Source organism: Lucilia sericata, unplaced genomic scaffold (genome assembly GCF_015586225.1).
Source record: "Lucilia sericata isolate MDLA Ls3-8-SP2 unplaced genomic scaffold, ASM1558622v1 Contig000263F_arrow, whole genome shotgun sequence".
Classification (NCBI taxonomy): domain Eukaryota; kingdom Metazoa; phylum Arthropoda; class Insecta; order Diptera; family Calliphoridae; genus Lucilia; species Lucilia sericata.
Window position 1 is genome coordinate 190,897 of NW_023994288.1, and position 6,645 is coordinate 197,541.

A 6,645-nucleotide genomic window follows, 5' to 3' on the forward strand; every position below is an offset into this window, starting at 1 on the left:
TCTGGTAGATGGTCTATGCTCCTAGCCAAGGTGAGTAGAAACTTATATCACAAATTGTTCAATATCATTGTTTGTCCTGATTTTCGTTTGAGTTGTTTTATATCCTAATATCCTTAGAATGATATACCCCTATCGGTTTGCCTTGAATTGTTTCCAATTCGTACATATTGTTTCCCACAGCTTTAACCCTTAATAGCCTGATTTTTTTGTTTGACCGGAAAAAAATTAATGTTATAAAACTTACATTTCTAAGCAACTTTTGTTCTACAACTTTGTTCATATGTAGTATTTACCTGTGTTATGTGAAAAATACCAGGTTGGTTCCTAGAGGAACCACCAGGCACCCGGACTTCCAAATTATAAATATTGTAAAATTATAAAAACTTTAAAGGCAATAATAAGCAATTTCATTGTTAATGAAGATAATTATATTGGGACATAAATAAAATATATAAAACAGCTCTTTTCTGATGAAAAACATGATTTTATGCGACATTTTCGACATCGAACTTTCGTTAGGGATGAATAATTTGGATTTTTTGATCGCGTTATGCCTTATAGTATAAATTTTGGTAAGAGTATTATGTGATCTAGGTGAATATAGCTAGTTGGCAATAAACAGAGATTGTACGCCGACGTTTCGAAGCAATTTCAACCCCAAAATTGTTTGGTCGATATTTTTCCACTCGAATTTTAACACAAGATTTCATCAAGCAATAACAGACTACTGGCACAAATGCTATGCTTCATTTTAAAATAAATCAATCAAAAAACATTCCAAAAATATCGATTTATATAATCTGATGTATGAAAAAATTTGAAGTCTGAGTGCCTGGTGGTCCCTTAAAGAACCAACCAGAAATTTAAAAAAATCCCACTAACTAAAGAAGTAAAATCACTTCAAATACCTATTATTACAATAATATTAGGCAACGAGCCGTAAAATATTTTTTTCTGTTTAAGATTTTGTCGATTTATAACTAAAACTTTTTGTCAAAAGTACACAATATCACAAAAGATTTTTTTGAGGTAATTGGATTCTTTTGAACCTGGACAAGTCAAATGAAACTTTATTCCAATACCGATCAAAGAAATTAGTGCCGCTTGCAATTAAAAATATTTTAAAAGTCATAACATGAAGTTGACAAATATTTAAATAACAAAAAACTTAATTTTTATTGGTTGGTTCCTGGCGGTACCACCAGGCTATTAAGGGTTAACAATTCTACATTTTAAGAACTTTTTACAAAATTTTGAATTTATATTTTTACTAAAATTGCTTAAAATGGTATTCCTTCGATACACTTCCTGTCCCGGTAAATACCTAACAGTTCTAGCACCTCTATTATATCTATCCGCGCATTTATCGTAAGCCTTTTGCATATTTTGTCTCATTTTCTCTCTTATCAAATCCATTTTATCATTCCTATGCAGTTCTATAATTTCGTGGTCTGTTAGTGATTGTAATTTTCGCCCTAATTTGTAATCCGCTCCACTGGTATACATATGATAACCAAAAAGAGCGAAAAATGGTGTTCTACCTGTGGCTGCATGAACGGAAGTTCTCAGAGCACATTCTATTTCGGAAAGGTACATATCCCAATCTCGATGATCTTCGTTGAGATAGGATCTTATTGCCGCCAATACTGACTGATTTACACGCTCACTTGCGTTACTTTGAGGTGAATACACAGCAGTTTTCAGGTGTTGTATTTTATAAATATTCATTAGATTTTCAAAGGCTTTGGCTACAAATTGAGCACCATTGTAACTGTGTATGACTTCCGGCACACCAAATTTGTGAAATATTTCATGAACTAAGAAGTTAATTACGTTCTTAGTAGTCGCTTCCTTCATTGCCTTTAAAAAAGTAAACTTGGTGAAATGGTCTACTACTATAAATATATATGAGTTCCCTTTTTTAGATCGGGGATATTTTCCCATGAAATCGATATATAATTTCTGAAACGGCCTTTCCGTTACCACCATTTGGCTGATTTCCGGTCGAAGATTTGTGTTACACGATTTGCTCTCTTTACATGTTTGACAAGCGTTTACAAAATTCTTAACTTGAATTGACATTTTTGGCCAATAGTAAAACCGTTTTATCCTTTCCAATGTTTTTGCTATTCCGCCGTGGGCATTTGTTGACAAGGAGTGAGCGTTTTCAATTATGGGTTGTGTGATGGATGCTGGTATCCATAACTTCCATGGACTTTCGTCGGTTGAATCAAAACAGGTTTTCTTATAAACATATCCATTTTCTACTTTCAGGTCTGGCAAATTTTCTGCATTTTCTTCTATTTGTTTTATTATCTCTAGATATTCTTCGTTTTCAAACTCATTTGTTTCGAACCCCAGTAGATCCGTTATGTTTATTTCATCTACAATCGGAAGTCTTGATAACATGTCCGCCACAACATTATCGGAACCCTTTCGGTGCTGAATATCAAAATCATAGGCCTGTAATTGAAGTGACCACCTAGCTAGTCGACCTGAAAGATCCTTATTGTCTAAATTTTTTTACAGCCATAACCGCAGCCAAGCACTCTTTTTCAGTCACGGTATAATTCCTTTGACATGAGTTTAATTTTTGCGAATAGAATGCTATAGGGTGTTCGTTCTGGTCCTCGTTTATTTGGTATAATACCGCACCGATTCCGTACTCACATGCATCGCATTGTATAAAAAAATCTCTTTGAGAAGTCAGCATGACGCAGTACTGGAGCTGAAGTAAGCGATTTTTTTAAACTTTCAAAAGTTTTAATGGCTTCCGGTGTCATTTCAAATTTGAGCTTCGACTTTTCCAATGTATCGGTTAAAGGGGCAGCTATGACAGAAAAGTTCCTTATGAAACGGCGATACCATCCAGCGGTTCCTAAAAAGCTTCGCACTTCCCTCACCGACTTTGGTATTTTGATTTCGGTTATGGCCTTTATTTTATCCGGATCAATTTTCAGCATGCCTATTATGAACCCCAAATACTTCAGCTGTTTAAAACAAAACTGAGACTTTTTTAGTCCTAGATTTTAGATTTGCTTTTTTCAAACACTTCGCAACTTCTTCTAAAAGGTGTATGTGTCTGTCGAAATCATTAGAGATGATTAACAGATCTTCAAGGTAAATGAACACATTGTCCTTTAGATCCTGAGGTATAACCTTGTCCATTAGTCTACATAAGCGTTGTGCCGCGTTACATAGACCAAATGGCATGACTTGGAATTGGTAAAGCGGTCTTCCGGCAACGGTAAAGGCGGTACATGGTCTACTTTCTGGCTCTAACTCGATTTGCCAAAAGGCATATTTCAAATCGACGCTACTAATATAATAAGTTTCGTCGATCCTGCATAGTATACCATCTATATTTTGTAGCGGATACGCGTCTTTTACCGTTAATTTGTTTAACTTTCTTGCATCTAGGCAAAATCGGTTCTTCCCGGGTTTTCTGACTATAGTAGTTCGGTTACTCCACGGACTATCACTCAGTTCTATTACATTCAGCCCTAGCATCTTATCTATTTCCGCGTATGTGATTTCCTGTATCGCTGGAGAAATCGGATAGTATCTATACTTTACCGGTTCTGCACCCTCTATTAATCTTATGGTATGTCTCTCTAAATCTGTTTTTCCTAACTCTTTTTCCTCAAATGTATCGAATTTTCCTATAACGGCTTGTAATTTACTATTCTGCTCATCATCTAACTCATGCGGTCCTAACATATAATCTTTCTCTTTACCTATTAAATCTTCTTTAATTTCGCTTATTTCTATTTCATTTAAACTAATAATATCTGGAGCTAAATTAAACATTCTCCAAAAATCTATTCCTAAATACAATTGTTGTTCCAAGTCTGGACAAAGATACAGAAGTAATTCGTTCTTCTGATCTTTGTACATTATGGATACTTTTATCTTACCTAATATTCTATGGTGTTGACCACTTGCAGTCTTCACGTTAGAGAATATTGGTATTACATTTAAATCTAATTCCTGTACTAATTCCCTGCAGCCTTTTCCCAAAATACTGACAGTTGCTCCACTATCTAATAATCCTGTAATTTTATGTTCATTGATTTCAACTTCTATGAAAACCCTATTATCTGAATTTTTATCTATATTTCTCACGGCCTCTGCAACTAATCTTCTTGCTTTACGTTTTTCCTTATACTTTTCCCTAATCCTCATAATTCGTTTGGATCTTGGTTTCCTATCATTAAATATTCGGGCTTTTATGTGAGCATAATACTTTTTACGTAATTCCACTGGAATCTCATGTTTTCGGCCAGGTATGTATCTTGCTAAATCATCGAGTTGATTTGATAATTTTACTTGATTTTCCTTTATTATTGCATCTACTGATTTTCTGGGAAATGATTTCTTGACGGACGCATGTCCCCAGTAGTCACTACGTCCCTGGTTCTGTTTCCCTGCATACATTCTGGACACATTGGTGCAATTACATTGGGCTTACCGCATCTATAACAAAATACCGCTCTCTCACGTGAGTCGCAATCTCTAAAACCATGACCTGGGGATTTACAATTCCAACATATCAACACTGGTTTTTGTTGCTATCCTATCCTAGCTACATGCTCTCTTACGTTTCGTTTTATTATTTTGATCATATCGTACTCTGGGATTGGATGTACGAGTTTTGAGCGTAGTTTACACATGGCCTGGAAGAAATAGTCGATGGTTTCGTTTGGTTGCTGCTTTCTTTCAACCAAATCTCTCATGATCTCAAAGTTTGACGTATTCGTTTGGTATTGGTTCAGCAGTTCACTTTTAAGTGTTGGCCATTTCATCGCTCCATGCGTGCGAATTCGTAACCAATACCAGTCTCTTGCGGCTCCAGTAACGAGTAAATGAAAATCTCTAAGAATTTCTTCCCAGGGAATGTCGTAGTGGGATTGTAGATGTTCTATTCGGAAAATAAAGTCTTCTATTCCCATGTGAGTATTGTTGCCATCGAAAACAATTCCCCATTTATCCACTCGTATGTATATTTTTTCCAGATTCCTACTAGTATTTTCTGAATTGTCCCTACTACCTGAAATGCTGCGATTTTCAGACAGAGGATCAGAATTTCCTGCGTTTAATATGCCAGTTGGTGGGTTTGTAGGAAGATTTCCTAGCGGTAAGGGATTTGTTAAGTTGCGATTGGTTGTTGGAAAAATGGTACCATTCGCAAAAGCCACATGAGGGTTTTGAAACGCAAATCTATTGTTCTCTAGGAACATACTGAACCTATTATCTATATTAGTATGGTTTGTGTTGTTTTGTGTAGCCTGCTGAGTGTCAATGGAACCCTGAGTTTGTGATCTACTAGTTGATAATTCCCTAACAACTTTTGTTAATTCACCTACTGATTTTCTTATTCCTTCAATTTCTTCGTGAACCATTTTCTTAACTGGTTCTTCTAATGCTCGTTGAACCACCAAAGTTTCATCTACCACTAACTCTCTGACCTGTGGGTCTAACACACTTGACGCATTATCGGATGAGGTCTGACTATTATTTACCTGTACCTCAGCATTTACGTTACTAGCGTTTCTATTTGATCTTGTGTTTATCGTACTGGACAGATCTCTAAACGTATCATTGTTTGATGCCATATTTGATCTATATTTATATTTTCTTTTCTTTCTTTCAACCCCTGATGACGTATTCAAATTACTAGATTGTAACGGTCGTTTTCTATTAGTTTGGTAGCGATTTTCTTCATTCATATCCCTCTTGACTAACAAGATCTATTTGATTTTTAAAAGCTTCTTTAAAGAATGTGCCTGAGCAATAAAGGATTTGAGAAAAATAAAATTTAATAATAAAAAAATATAAATATATATGTATAATAATGATAATAATAATAAGCTACTTAAATAATCACGTTGATAAATAACCAATAATTAAATAAATATAACAAATAAACAAATAATTATATAAATAATAAATAAAGAAAATTAATACAAATATTAAAATAAGTACATAAACTAATATAATACACAAACAACTGAATACGAAATTCAATAAATAACGTAGTAAATATCTAGTTAATACAAAAAAATTATATAAATAAAATTATAAATTTTAGAATAAAAATAAATAAATACATAAACAAATAAATAAATAAATAAATTGATAAATAAATAAATAAATAAATGAATCAATAAATAATTAATGAATAAGTGAATAATTTAATAAATAAATAAACAAATCAAAAACTTTAATAAAAACACCGTTTTTTTCTGGATAGTTAAAATCCTAACTCGATATCAATATACTAATTTTCAATTCTACTTTTCTGGGGATGGTTGATATCAGCAGCGTTACGACGGTTTTTATTTTGATTCTCCTTTCATTAAGAGCTATTCTAGCGTTCCTTAAGTCAACATTAAACAAATATGAATACAAAACATATGAGACAAACAGTTGCAATAGTGCTCTAGTATTACCTACTTCTGATAACTAACTGAGGCCAGTAGACAACAGTTTCCCGACACAACTGTCCTCAAGTCTTGGACTTGAGCGGCTGTCGTTCTACGTTGCTGCTGCTCCACGATTGCAACTTCAGACTGAAACTATTTTACTAAATTTGAGAGTTCGAAAAGAGGTGAACATTTAGATGGAATTTATCCCAATTCTAAG